Source organism: Cervus elaphus, chromosome 6 (assembly GCF_910594005.1).
Source record: "Cervus elaphus chromosome 6, mCerEla1.1, whole genome shotgun sequence".
Classification (NCBI taxonomy): domain Eukaryota; kingdom Metazoa; phylum Chordata; class Mammalia; order Artiodactyla; family Cervidae; genus Cervus; species Cervus elaphus.
In genome coordinates this window covers 43680018-43695075 of record NC_057820.1, presented here as the reverse complement: position 1 = coordinate 43695075, position 15058 = coordinate 43680018, and the positions used below count along the sequence as shown (strand labels likewise).

The following is a 15058-nucleotide window of genomic DNA, read 5'->3' as shown; positions in this document are numbered from 1 at the left end:
ATATCTATCTGTATACACCTATATATAGATAGATAGACTGATATGTAAATACAGATGTATAAATTATATAGATATCTTTAAATGCAGTAATATATATTATACTATATTAGCATATATATAATATATAGTATTCTAGTTATCTAGTACTATATAACTACTCCAGAACTCTATCTATATATTATATATGTATGAATACAGATATCTTTTAACCTAGCAATATATATAATGTTTTAATTATTTAGTGCTATATAACAAACTACCCAAAACTTAGTACTTGGAACATCATTAATTTTACTCATGAATCTGCAGTCTGGACAGGCTTCAGTTAGGGTGGCTTATTTCTGTTCCATTTGACATTAGCTGGGGAGGCTGGACTCTTCTGAAGGCCTTTACTCAGCTGTGTGGTGCTGGGTGGGGAGGAGTTTCATCCCTGGGGTGGGAACAGCTGGAACTCCCCAGCTTTCTTCTCTATCTGTATGTCATCTCTAGCCTGTCACTTCAGGGTAGCTGGGCCTCTCACATGGCAGCTTAGGGCTCCAAAGGCTTGTGTGCCCCTAGAGCACTGGTAGAAGGAATGTGGTCTTTTCTGACTTGGGCTTGGAATCCATGCGGCATCACTTCCACTGCAGAGGCCCATGCAGGTTGGGGAGGACACGTAGACTCCCACCTCTCAACAGAGCAGCGTCAGGATCACATTGTGGGACCAGCATAAGGGGACAAGGGGCTCTGTTGTTGTGGCCATCTTTGGAAAATATAATCTGCCACCCTGATGCTGGTAGAGGTTGAGGGCAGGAGGAGAAGGGGACGACAGAGGACGAGATGGCTGGATGGCATCACCAACTCGATGGACGTGAGTTTGCTCAAGCTCTGGGAGAGGGTGAATGACAGGAAAGCCTGGCGTGCTGCAGTCCATGGGGTTGCAAAGAGTTGGACATGACTGAGCGACTGAACAGCAACATATGTTAAGACGTTTTGTACATAGTGCCAGATAGCCACTTCAAACATTGTACAGTGATGAAAATTATTTTTTTGAAAAAGGAAATATTACACAAGAGTCTTATTATTTTTCACTTTGGCCAATCTGATCAGCAAAGATGGTGCTTCATTTTTTTAAATTAGCTTTTTTGGTTACTCTTGGTCATTTTTATCTTGCGAGCTACCTGTTCTCATGTTTTCCAGAAATAATAAGATAGTCATAATATCTTCTTTATAAGTCTGATTTTTAATTGGAGTTTCAGAGGGCAGTTTCTTCAAACCCACTCCTTTTACTGATAGGGAAACTGAGTCACAAAGAGCCCCAGGTTCAGAGTTCCATGAACTCGTTCGTGTAAAGCTTATGTCAGGTAATCCAGCACTTCAAACTGATACTAAACACTGGTTAAGTGTGGCTGTGATTGAAAATAGTTCATCATATGGAACCGTGGTGGGTTGAAAATAATGTCTTGCTAGAAATTTTGTGAAAAGGAACCCTTCTCTATGAAGATTCTTCCTATAGATAATATATATAATATAGCTCTTAGGAGAGGTTTCAGTGCTACTCCAGAGGACATCCCCAACAAAAGAGTGGGTGCTTAACATACACCTTTTCGCTTTCAACTTACTTAACAGGGCTTCCCTGGTGGCTCAGTCGGTAATGAATCCACCTGCAATGCAGGAGACCTGGGTTCGATCCCTAGGTTGGGAAGATCCCCTGGAGGAGGTCATGGCAACCCACTCCAGTATTCTTGTCTGGAGAATCCCCATGGACAGAGGAGCCTGGCGGGATACAGTCCATGGGGTCACAAAGAGCTAGACGCGAGTGAGTGATAAGCACACACACTTAGCAATGAGCCAAGCAGAATGTTGGGTCCTGGCTACGCAGTGGTTCGTAAAACAGACTCTCTGCCCTCAGGAGCTTGTCCTCTGCAGGTGACAGTGGACATGAAACAATAATCATGAAACGAATATAAAATTGTCAGTTGCCATGAATGTTGTGAAGGAACAGTGCAGGGTGCGTAAAACACAAGCAGGGGGCCTGCTGAAGTGCTACTGAGGCAGTGGGCAGTTCAGCTGAAACCGAAAGAGGAGACGCTGAGGCAAGTCAGGGGAAGAGTGTTCACCGAGGAGGCAAAGACCCAAGGAAAGGAGGGGACTGGAAGGATTTATCAGTGTGCCCCAGGGGAGTGAGCAAAACTGCATCTAGAGAGGCGAGCAAGGCCGGAGCTAGTGAGCCAGCGGTGCAGATTCTGGCCCCTCTCTGACCTACTTTGTTAAAAGATCCTCTGGCTACTATGAGAGTGTGAAAGGCCTGGGGTCGGTGAGCATGTAAATGGCTTGCAGTCATTCAAGCAAAAATGAGAGTGACTTAGACAGGGGTGCTGACGGTGGATAGGCAAAATGTGACAAGCACTTTAGGTAGGGGTGACTGGAATTCTGCTTTGCACTTCAGTGCTGTCTTTGATTCATTCTGTGTCCTGGGGCCCTGGAGGGCTCAGCCTTTATTGGCCCTGGCCTCTTCTGAATCCATCTCTACCATGTCAGACTGACTTGGCTGTGGCCCCGTGGTGCCAGAGCTGTCGGGAGGGAACCATGGGTTTCTGATTTGATGCTCCAGCAGGCAAGGGAAGAAAAGACACCTTCTGACATGCTTCCTGACTCTCCCTTTGGCTTCCCCTCACCTCCTGAAGCAGAGGAGAAATAATACGATGAAGGCCTCAGGTTTCTCAGCAGAAGAGAATTGAGTGGGGCTGGAGCAGGTGGAGCAGCTTAGAGGAAGCAGTGAACAACATCCAGATCTTCTGTTTTTCAGACTTTTTGTTCCCCACTGTTTCATCAAAACTTTGTTTTCTCTACGGCAATCCTCTGAGAAAGAAATTCTTTATAAGAAAAGTTGCCTTCTGTGAGGGAAAAGAAAAAGAAGCATCTTTGGACTTGAATTCTTATTTAATTAAATTGATTCAGATCCATAAACATGGACCAAGAACCTGCAATGTCCTAGGCAGGCACTGTGGTGAACTGACATCATCTTATTTATCCCTTCACTGTGGCCTTGGGAGAAGGATGACCCTGTGCTCAATTTACAGATATGGAAATGGACCTTTATGTAAAACATCAACATCAAAGAATAAGAGAACCGTCAAAATCTCCCTTTTCTCCAAGTTTAGCTGAGACGAGTAATGGCCTATATGCCATCTAGATGCATTTAAGCAGAACTAAACCTGCAGCAAATTCAGGTCATCTTTGCACCTGGAAAAAAAAGTCTCTAAATCTAGAAGTAGGATGGTTATTGTCAGCTTAAATCGACCATTGTGAAAACAAAATCAGCCACCATCAGAATCAGTTAGTCCTCGGCTTTGTTATGAACCCCAGCCAGACTCCCTGCATTAGTCTCCTGTGTATTGAGACCGACCATAATAAAGTTTTGTCTTATAATTACCTCCGAACTTACAGACTTCTGGAAGATGAACATATGGATATCTGCCCTGCTGATATTAATGTATGAAATCAGGTGAAAGTATTAAATCTATATAGAACTTTTAAAAAGCAATTAATTTCTAGATGTTTTAATTTCATTCCTGATTTTTTAAATTGCTCATTGTTCTAACATGACCCAGGTGTATAGTAGGCTCCAAGATTACAGATCTTATGGCATAATATTCATTTATTAAAAGTGTACCCTTGGGGGAGGGAGGCTCAAGAGAGGAGGACTACATATATAATTATGACTGAATCACGTTGATGTACGGCAGAGACCACCACAACATTGTAAAGCAATTATCCTCCAATTAAAAAAAAAAAAGTGGGGACTTCCCTGCTGGCCCAGTGGTTAAGACTCTGAACTCCCAATGCAGGGGGCCCAGGTTCAATCCCTGGTCAGGGAACTAGATCCCACATGCTGCAACTAAGACCTGGTGCAGCCAAATAAATGAATAAATATTTAAAAAAAAAAAAGTATACCTTTGTTCATACCAAAAAATACATGGTATCATCCCCAACCTCAAGAAGTGGGGAAGATTGACAAGGATGCAGATGATAAATGTCCTGGGAGAGATATGCCAAAGATCTCCCAAAGCACAGGGTGGCTGGGGAGGAAGCACCTAATACAGACTGAAGTGGGGGAGTGACCCCTGAGAAAGAGTCCCTGGAGGAGTCAATAAACTGCACAAAAATCAACGCAGTCTTGCTGAGCATATGTGCTTTACATTTTGCCCGGTTTGCCTCTCTCCTGGCTTGCTTGGTCCTTGGAGACCAACCACGACTTTAAGCAGGGGGTCGGTGGTTAGGCTTAGTCACAGAGGTGCTCTTGCATTTAGCTGAGGTGCATGCCTGATGGTTGGTCTTCCCTGGTAGCTCAGATGGTAAAGAGTCTGCCTGCAATGTGGGAGACCCAGCTTCAATCCCTGGGCTGGGAAGATTCCCTGGAGAAGGAAATGGCCACAGACTCTAGTATTCTTGCCTGGGAAACCCCATGGACAGAGTAACCTGGCAGGCTGCAGTCCATGGAGTCACAAAGAGGCGGAGACGCCTGAAGCCACTAATAGTATGCCTGGCCATTTAAAAGAAGATTCCTAGGTCGTGTCTGCTTTCCTCTAGCCCTTTCCTGTCTACCTCAGAAACTTATTCTGATGCTGCCCTTCCGCCACCGTGAGTCCCATTAGAACATCTGTAAGCCCGCCTGCATCCCCGTGACTTGGGAGCCATCCCACGTGACAGATGGGCCACTGTCATGGCAGCTGCAGCGGATGAAGGCAGTAGAGAAGCTCACACCGTGCGGTCAGCTGTCCAGCCTGGGAGTCAGAATCCACACTAGGGCAACTGCTGTTTTCTCCCCGGTACCTGGTTGGCATATAGAAGAGGGAAGGCTATAACCCAAGGTGCTCATGAAGTTTTCCCGTCCTCTACGGCTCTTCTCTCTAGTATGGCTGCACATTACAGGGCTTCTGTGTTTTCTGAGTCCATAAATTCCACCCCCCACCAACTTTAACCTGCCCATCGCAGCCAAAGGGCCTTGACTAAGACAGATACTCAAAGCCTACATTTATGCATTGTTTTATCTGACCAGCAATCCAGTGGCTTTATTCTCCAAGGTGAGTTTCTCTTCCTGAAATGTCATTGAATTGAGTCTTATAGAAGATGTTTTCTATGCTTGACTCAGATAATACTGAGCCATTGAGGGAATGAGTAAATGGAAATAACCAAAGTGAATGATCCTTCCTGACTCCTCTGCCCTTCATTTCATTGAGGGACTTTTATCCCAGTTAGAAGCCAGGATTTCTTTTATTCCTTCAATAAGTGAATATATAACCAGCAAGCGCTATGTTCCAGGCATGGTTTATAGGCGCTCGGAATGTGAAGATTAAATAAGATATGGACCTTGTCCTCCAGAAGCCCACAGTTTAGTGGAGGAAAATGACAAATAAACCAGGGACTACAATATAGTAAATGCTATTTAGGGAACACTGAGTGGTACAGAAACGCAGGGATAGCACTTGATCAGCCTTTGGAAGAGCTCCGGGAGGCAGTCAGAACGGGCTTCTTGTAGGAGCTGACACCTGAATGAGTCTCGAAGAATGAGCATGAGCTAGCCGGAGAAGGAAATTGAAGAGCGTGTACCATGTACATAATCTAACATAAGTGAAAATAGGAAAGTAAAAGACATGCCAAATTATAAAGTTTTTATACAAAGTTTTGTTCCTCAAAATTATCTTTCAGGATAAAGAGAGTTGCCTTATATTAAGATCTTTAAAACCTTTTCCATGGTAGGGCACTCTGTCAATTACTTTATTTTGGGCCACAAAGAACTGTTTAGGAAAGACACAGTAGCCCAGAACTACCTATGTCACTGCTGGTTTGTATGCTTATAGAGGTCATTTGACCAAGGAAACAAAGAAATTCAATATAGATTTAATAAGTATTTGGGGGCAGGGATGGGGAATGACTTTGCAAGTCTTGGATATCATTGCAAATAAGCCTTTTAAAGATCACTTTAGTATGAAATACAATTAGTGGTTACTTTGTGGAGATCATGAGTGTACACCCACAGGATGAATGGAAAAATAAAACTCTTCTTATTTTAAAATAGCAAATGGATATTTGTGGCTTGGGATAAAATTTCCAGTGATAATATCATGTACAGATGAAAAAACTATTTCCAGTTTCAAGATGGAGAAGGAAAGCCATTTTCACATCTTTCCCCTTTTTCAGCTCCCCAAAATAATAAAGTGAACAAGAAACAGAAATTCAGATTCACCTTTGATGACACTAGGAGAGATATATGTAACCTTGAACTAGAATTTTTAAAGACTGAAAAGTGACAGAAGGATGGTAAGAATGGTAAGGAAAGTAAAACAACTTCCTGCAATATAGGCATTCAAAAAACACCTGAAAAAATAAAGGCATTGGGGACCACAGGAGACGGGTGGGGTAGAAGGCTGAGAAGTAGGGGATTTAGAAGAAAGTCTGTCCAAGGAGTCATTGCACCGCAGATCCCCATCCCATTCCCCTCAGACAGGAAGCCAGACCTTGCCTCCTTCCCCTCCTCACATAAAACAAGAAGGTTATCCTCTGGAAGAAGTAAACCAAAAGACTGCCAGACTCAGGTATGAGGCACAGAGGAGGTGGCCTGAGGAACACTTGAGAGTGGATGCCAGCAGCCTGGATGTTGCAAGGGAGGAGGTTGGACAATCCACCTGTAGCGAGATCCTGACATTTGGGAGTCCATAATTTGGAGAAGGCTCTAATGCCCCCGCCCCTATCTCTTTTCCCTTCTATCCTTTTTACTAATAGAATACCTGCAAGTTTTGGCAAGGCACATGGCTGCCTAGGCTGCAACTACATTTCCAAGGCTCCCTTGCAGTGAGGTGTGACCGCTGACTAAACTTTTCTGAGCCCTGTGAGGAGCCCCTGCTTTGTGCTCCCCTTTCCCTCCTTCCCTTCTAGGGTGGGCTGTGGTTGTGGTGCTGATAAGGGAAGGACAAGACCCTGGGAGACAGCGGAGCGGCAGGATAGAATAGAAAGAGCAGCAGCAGCCCGGACCAGCCATCGACTATGAAATGGTAAAGGAGACAGAAGTAAACGCTTAACGTGTGTGAGCCACTGTATTTGGGGACCTCTTTGTTGTGGCAACTTAGCCTATAACCTAACTAATACTCTATGTAGTAAAAAAAAAATTAACCTGGCGTTTTGCTCAAATACATTATCGTGAAGTCTACCAGTTCATATGCTAGCTTCAAAACAGCTTTTTCATGCTTCATTATTAAATATGAGTAGATAGCTAAGAGTCACTCAACCTTTGATTAAAGTATCCAGCATGAAAGACAGAGACCAGAGTGAAGAAACAGGAAAAGAGAATTCAAAGACATCAGAGCAATGCAGGGAGCAGAAGAAAACTTCAAAGAAAACAGTTAAATCCTCAAAGATGTAAGAGAAAGACACAGCCTTTGTGAAAAAAAGAGTAGGAACCTATTCATTCAGAGAATAAGAAGGAATTCTTGAAAATTAATCATTTATGAAGTAGATCATTTAGTAAAAAGTTTGGAAGATGAAGCTGCAGAAATTTCCAGAAAGATTAAAAAAAGGATGAGGAATGGTGAGAAAAAAAAAATTAAGAAAACTGGAGAATATTCCAGTAAGACCAACATATTACTGAGTTTCAGAAACAGTGGGAAGAGAAATACTGAGAATTCTTAAAGAAAAATTATCAAAAACAATTTATTATTGATTTATAAAATGTCAGAGTTGAATAATAGAGTATTTCCAGATGAATATATTACTTAATTTAATATAGGCATAATTTAATGTATTTGAAGAACATGTTTGACCATTTCAACTGTATCCCTAAAATGTTATGGAAGGTGATCAGAAAGTCAGGGAATAGGAAGATAGTCTTACAGGAAAAATGCAAGAGTCCCTGAGATTCAGGACTACCTTATGTTTGATTTGTTCTGGAAATTTTAAAAGGTCCTGGAGGCAGACACACAGTGTGAGAGAGTAGCCCTGGCTCCCATCAAAATTCACTCAGTGATGATTCACCCAAACTAGGAAGGTGGTTCATGTGCTGACAATGATGTTCTAGGCCTGGTAATGATTCCCAGATCATGGCGTGAGTGCCTGAGGAGTTTGTGACACCATTCCCTAAGTGGTCATAAGATGTTACATGTTTAGGAAAGAATACGATGGGGTTAGTTTTAGACCTGCTGAGTTTGAGGTATCTATGGGATGCCCAAGTAGAGATCCAGTCTACAGATCTGAAAAACAGAAGCTTAAGGAAGCTTTAGGCATGCATTTATATATTTATTTGTCTCTCTCTTATTTGTTTACTTAACCTTAGAACTGAAATCCGGTTAGCATACCTTGGTCGGTTGTATTAGTTGCCGAGATTATGAAATGCCCTGTGCTCATTGGTAAATGGTCACCTCTTTCACACCCCTCAGTGCTGTTTCTCCACACATCCTCGCTGTCCTTACTCCTCCTGTCGATCCATTCAGTCCTTTGCAGCGGCCAAAGGACCCAGAAGGGGGCTGTCCCAGTCCTGTCTGCTCTAATTGTGAAAGCTTTTGTTTAAGTCCTGCATACAGCTTGTGAAGGCTGAACCCATTTCCCACATGTCCATGTGTTTAGTCTGGGTCATGACCTTCCATGAATCTGCTCTGCAGATCTGGTAGCTCTCCTCCTTGCCTCTCCTCTGCCTCTTGACTGCCTGAATTACCTGGGCTCCGTACACTTTCTCACCTCATCTCTGTGCTCGTTATTCATAAAAACTTCTCCCTCATTTCTGAACATTCCACATTTTTATTCAGCCTTTAAGATCAGTTCATTGTCCCCTTCTACCAGAAAGCCTTCCTTATCTAGAAATGATCATTCCCACCTTGAAATAACCAGTTCCTTCCCATGTAGCATACCATTTCCTGTCTTATGCAGGTGATACCTTAATCCTTGCTTTAGAGAATTTTTCATAGTGGATAGGCAATAGTAATTGTTGGGTGGATTAGGATATAAATCTAAATTTAAGAACTCTACCAATTATCACTGATATATAGTGGCTAGCAGTTTCATCATTTCTTTAGAATATTCATATAATATAATTTCAGCTTCTCCCCAGATCTCCTTGGGCCTGATTTCTATAATATTATATTTCATTACATGCCAAAAAACAAAATAAGACAAAACAGCAGCAACCACAAACAGATGCAGAAATGTTTGTGCTGATTTTCTGAACTATCAAGTTGTGTTGTGGTCATCCCTCTTTCATGTGAAAGGGTGATGGTGTTTTTCCGTTTTCTGCACTGACTTTAATCAATCTTTCAGAAATGCTGGAGTGGAGCTTTTCTTCTCAGGAGCGTTTGCTGTTTGCTCTGCTGCCGCAAATCAGGCTCCTATTGTGACATTGGCAGCGGCGGATGAGTCATTGCTTTGGCTGGGACGAAGTGTTTCCTGAAGTCAGATACAAGAGCAGAATAACTAATGGTACCTCGCTACCTGTAATCTCTCTCACTCATTCACTCTCCTATTGCCCTGTGTGGAAGTGAAGTAAAAATCAAACTTCCAATGTTTGGTTGAGGTAGCAAGTAATTTGTACTTAAGGTCATTGGTATATTAGCATACATGTAATTTCCTTTTTTCCCCTCTCTTCTTTTAAATAAGATTCAGGCAAAAGATAGACTCTGATGTGTTTCTCACATGACACCTCTGTCTGTTTTGCTCAGAGGCCATGTCTGGTATTTGCTCTAGGTAGATGTCATGGAGAGGAGGATTGGCAGAGACCTGCGGGTAGATACGGCTGTGATGTCCAGCCCCCGCGCCTGGCCACATCTCATGTCTGCAGTGCTCAGAAAGTCTTTATTTTGCCAGAAGTATGGGAAATGAAACTTCCTCGATATCCACTTTCCTGTCTTCTAACGCTAGGAAATGCTGAATGGACCTAAAATATCTAATCTCTTCCCTTTCTCAGCTCCCTTAATTTTATTTATTTTATTTTTGGCCACACTGCCCAGCATGTGAGATCTCTGTTCCCTGACCAAGGGTCAAACCTGCACCCCCTGCATTGGGAGTGCAGAGTGTTACTGCTAGACTGCCAGAGAAGTCCTCAATCCCCTTATTTTAATGAAAAGATTTATATATATATATATATATATATACACACACCCCTTTCTTGGGGGCCATGTGTGGGAGTGAACCTAAGTGAAGTTGGTTGTTGTAGAAATAACTAAAGTGGACACAGTAGCAGAGGACAGTTCCGCTGTTTCACAGAGGGTCTCTTGGAGTAACTGTCAGGGGCAGAATCCTGAGCTGAATACTCCATCGGCAGTTTTCTTCTTACTGGAATTAGAACCATGTCAGAAGCCACCCCGGCGGTACCTGGACCTAACCTGAGTCGAGCTGTGGAAGGTCTCATCCTAACACACCATGCATCCCCCTCATACTGCAGTGTCTCTGACTGGAATAACTTGCTGGCTGGGGGAGTCTCATTTGTTTGATTGGGAAACTGCTGGCTTTAGTTAGTCCAGAAGGTAAGTGTGTGGAATGTGAAGAAAAGGCCCTGGATTTGCCCTCCAAAATTGGGAAATGGGGGGGAAAAATAGGCAATCGGTGTCAACCCTTACTGGCATCAGAGCATGGCCTCCATGGCAGCAATTTTCCACAGTGGTGTATCCCCTAAGCACTCTGTGATTTTTATAAGGGACCTGCGTTCCCAAAAGTGTTCAAGTGCATTCCTAGTTAGCCCTCTGCAAATCATCCTACTTAGCCCTCTGCAAATCATCCTACTTAGCCCTCTGCAAATCATCCTACTTGCCTTCATTTGAATAAACTTTGTTGCATGTGAGAGAACAGAGTGCATTATCGCCAGGTCACAGGTATCACTCATAATCCAGGCTTTGTGCTCTGTGACCATCGCCTGCCATGGGGCTTGTGGGAAAGGCTGAAAACCACTGTGACTTGAGACCATTTTTCAAACTAGTCCTCTCTTTCCGTCTCAGTAGCTGAGAGTCGAGACCCAGATGGAGTCAGTACCTTTTGACACTCTCAAGTCTCCCTTGTTGGATCCATACTGTCTGATGAAGCACTGTCCTCGTGGCCTTTTCTCACCTGGCTTTATTTCTGTGTTGGCGACTGAGCAATAATGTGTGCGATCTGGTAGGTGTTGAGTGGGAGATGATGGTAACTCGGACATTTAAAGAAAAGTCCATCTTGGTTTTCCAGAGTTACATACGGAGAACGCAATGGCACCCCACTCCAGTACTCTTGCCTGGAAAATCCCATGGATGGAGGAGCCTGGTAGGCTGCAGTCCATGGGGTCGCTAAGAGGCAGACATGACTGAGTGACTTCACTTTCACTTTTCACTTTTATGCATTGGAGAAGGAAATGGCAACCCACTCCAGTGTTCTTGCCTGGAGAATCTCAGGGACGAGGGAGCCTGGTGGGCTGCCGTCTATGGGGTCGCACAGAGTTGAACATGACTGAAGCAACTTAGCAGCAGCAGCAGCAACAGAGTTACATAATGGATCTCAGCTTCTCTCCTCTCTCTCTGGAGTTGGGAGCCTTCCAGTTCCTAACTGGGAGAGGAACTCACCAGAGAGTTCTGTTGTGAAATTCGGGAGGGGATTTTGCATCAGATGCCTCACACTTACAGCATCCCACAGTATTTTCTCATGATAAATAAAATGGGGGAGTGGATTCTGTGAGGCTGAGGATAATTCTGTAGGCACCCCCCCCCAAATACCTAAGTAAGTGAATAAAACATCCCAGTAGCCCCAGATGTGGAATTAATCTTCCAAGTGCCAGCAGAGCTGTGGGGTCACATTAGAGGGTACTCAGCTGCTGGTCCTCATGCAGCCTCTTCTTGCAGACAGACCAGGAGCATGATTGTCTTTCACTCAAAAGTCAGAAGCATCGCAGAGGGCAGCCCAGTGCAATTTGTTTTCAGAGAGCTTTTTCACTCAGGTTATTAGAAAGATATTTATTGAAATAATTCGTCCTGAGAGCTGATGTCTTACTAGGCAAAATGCACATTTGAGGGACCTGGTGTTGTTCATACATACATGCAAGACTGTGTTTTAAACTTTGGATAATTCATCTGCTCTGTTTCAGGGAGCTAGAAGTACAGCTCAGCCAGGAAATATTTATTAAGTGCCTCATTTTTCCACCACCATTAGATGCAACAGGGCCCTGCTGTCATGGAGCTTGCAGTCTGTTTGGAGAGGGAACAACAGCATGGATTTTTAGAATTAAAATGTAGTCAAGGCTCAGTGCCTTGACTGAGTTAGTGACTGAGACTAAATTTTGCCAAAAACACCAGGTCCCTACCTTGACAGTTGTCTTTCAGAGTCTACTAAAGCCTCCATTTCCACAAAGTCCTCTTGGATTGTGCTGGAGGGAGGGGGAGGACTCCTCTTGGAACGTGTCTATTTGCCTTTTACCCCAGAGCCTGGCAGCAACCTGGAGTTAGTGTAATTATTAGGATGTAGGTTGGTTTCTCAGAGAAGGACACGGCAGCCCACTCCAGCGTTCTTGCCTAGAGAATCCTGTGGACAGAGGAGCCTGGTGGGCTGCCGTCTATGGGGTCGCACAGAGTCAGACACGACTGAAGCGATTTAGCAGCAGTAGCAGCAGCAGGTTATTTTCTAGCCCTCCTTGAAAAAAAAAGAATGCCTCATCTCATGGTTATTTGAACTCTAAATTGTGCATGTGTCTGTTATTGCCTGTGTAGCTGATATATTACAAACATTACTTGTTTATATGTTTGTCTAGAACTGTAGGCAACTGGAAAGAGGGTTAGGATTACTTTCTCGCTATCTGGAACCCTACTACGTGCCAGTGAGATTAAATATGTTCTGGGATTGGGGTGAGATAGGATCAAGAAGCCTCATTTACATCTTCTGAATAAGTCTGAAATACTCTGAAAAATATCTAAAATTAAATTTTTTTCTCATTAAATATATCCTTACATTCCTTTTTCTCTTTATTTTCTTCTTTCTCCCATTTTGCACCCTTATTTCCCACTCTTCTCCTTTCTCTTCCTCATCTTTTTTCTTTTTTTAGTAGTAACTAAGAAATGGTACTTAAAGGTCATGACATATCCATTCATCAGTTCAATGAATTTCTTAATACTATCATTATAATTTCTAATTTTTTTGAGTACTTAACTATATGCTCACATTCTGCTAAATGATTTATATGCAGTATTTAACTCTTAAAAATTGATAAGCTTTGTTATTATTATTCATGGTTTATAGACAAGAGAACAGAAACTTAGGAGATTGGGAAACTTGCCCAGAGTCTTATTTCTAGTAAGCAAGTGAATTGAGACTCAAGCTCAGGATCTTATTTCCGAGCTCATCTGTCTCCTGTAGAGGGAGTGTTCAGTCAAGAAGCATCACCAAGATGCACATTTGGAATGCAGCAAAGATGGTTGAGATCATGGTATTTGGAATTAGACAGACTTGGTTTGAATCTCAGCACTGCCACTTATTAGCCATATAACACTGGAAAAATCATTTCACCTCTCTGAGCCTCAGTTTCCTCACCTATAAATGTGAAAAATAACTTACTGAGTGGTTGTGAGATATTACATGTAAAACTTCAAGCCTGGCACATAGCCAAAGTTTAACAAAGTTTACAAGTTTTATTCTTTATGGTAAAAAAAAAAAATACCATTTACCCTTCTGCTAGCAACTTCGTTTCCTTACAATCATATTTTGAAATATTCTTTTAAGGGTCCTCTGTAACCACTGGGAATTTAGCATTTAGAGTATCTAAAGATTCCTTGAATCCATTGATATCTGCCCCTGTGTGGTTCTGGGGGTTAGTGACAAATTCTGAAATTTCCCACATGACTTGTGAAGGAGTCTAATGCAGTACTTCTGTTCGGCAGTTCCAGAATGATCTCCTTCATTCTTTTGCCTAATATCCTAGTGCTTCATCAATTCTTTGGATACCAGCCTAGGAAAGGAATCCTGGGAAAAGTGATGGAGAGGAGTAGGATATTCCTCAGTGGTCTGTCTTCTGGTCAGAGCACCTCCCTGGTAGATGGCTGGACATCAGGCTCAGAGGCAAGAGACCTGATGTCTTCACTCACTTGGCATCTGACCTTATTCAGCTAACTTCTCAAGTAGTGACTTAATTGTCACTCCCAGCTCCTTGAAATTGTCCTGAGAAAGGCATTTGAAAAATAAAGTGATATAATTCAGCAGAAATGAATCTTGTGCTAGCAGATTGGATTTCCTGCATGAAATTTTATATTGAGGGTAGAGAAGGTACAAAAGTTGGGGCATAATACCTTTTTAAAAGTTGTTTCCCAAATTAGAAGTTTTTAAGTTACGCTCCAAAACCCAGCTCAGCAGCCACAAAGGCGCAAGTTTAATGAAGCTTTCTTCCTTTTTTAGTTCAGCAGTGGAAGATTTTATAGAATGATCAAAGCCAAAGTAGAGTGTAGTATGAACATCAGCTTTGGCTTTGGCAGTGTCAGGGAGCTTATTGCTTTGGCAGCTCTTAGCTTGTTTTTGAATGTATTACTTTCTCTCATTTAGCCAGCGTGCCTACCACATATGCAGTGGCTTGTGTTGATAAACAGTTGTTGACTCTTGCATTGAAATGCGTGCCTGGCTTACTGGGAAGTGTGTTAACTTTTTTATTAGCATTTCTCAAGTATTTTTGACTTGATCTGGAGCAAGAAACACATCTTATATCAGAACATATGTGTGCATAAAGTTATGTATACCCACAGACATAAACACACATATATAAACTAGAGACAAGAGTTTTCTGAAATCGTACTCATCCTGTTTTGTGTTCCATTCCATTTTCTTCTCTTCTTTTCTACTTAATTTTAAAGGATTCTGAATTCTACTAAACTGAATGCGGGGTCTACTATTAAGTGGGCTATCACTCACCATGTACAGGACACTGGCCTTAGGATTCCCTTCGTCCAAACTTCCCTAGCATCACCAGCCCTTGCGGGAAGACTTTGTATCTTCTTTTCAGCTCACCCGTGGTACACACGTACCACCATCACCACTGTCAATAAAACCTTTGGACCATCAAGTAGGGTAGTGTTAAGTCGCTCAATCATATCTGACTCTT

General features: G+C 42.7%; 1 protein-coding gene across 3 annotated transcripts in view; it reads left to right on the top strand.

Annotated features, from left to right (window-relative positions):
* The window catches only part of CRACD (capping protein inhibiting regulator of actin dynamics), a 279559-nt gene that overhangs the window by 193933 nt on the left and 70568 nt on the right, over nucleotides 1-15058 (top strand). Inside the window, exon 1 of one of the 3 annotated variants that reach the window (XM_043906703.1) lies at nucleotides 11003-11112. The exons of the other annotated variants lie outside the window; for them this stretch is intronic. The gene's annotated coding sequence lies outside the window, so the exon portion shown is untranslated. Of the gene's footprint in view, nucleotides 1-11002; nucleotides 11113-15058 lie in introns of those variants that run through there. 3 annotated transcript variants of the gene reach the window in all.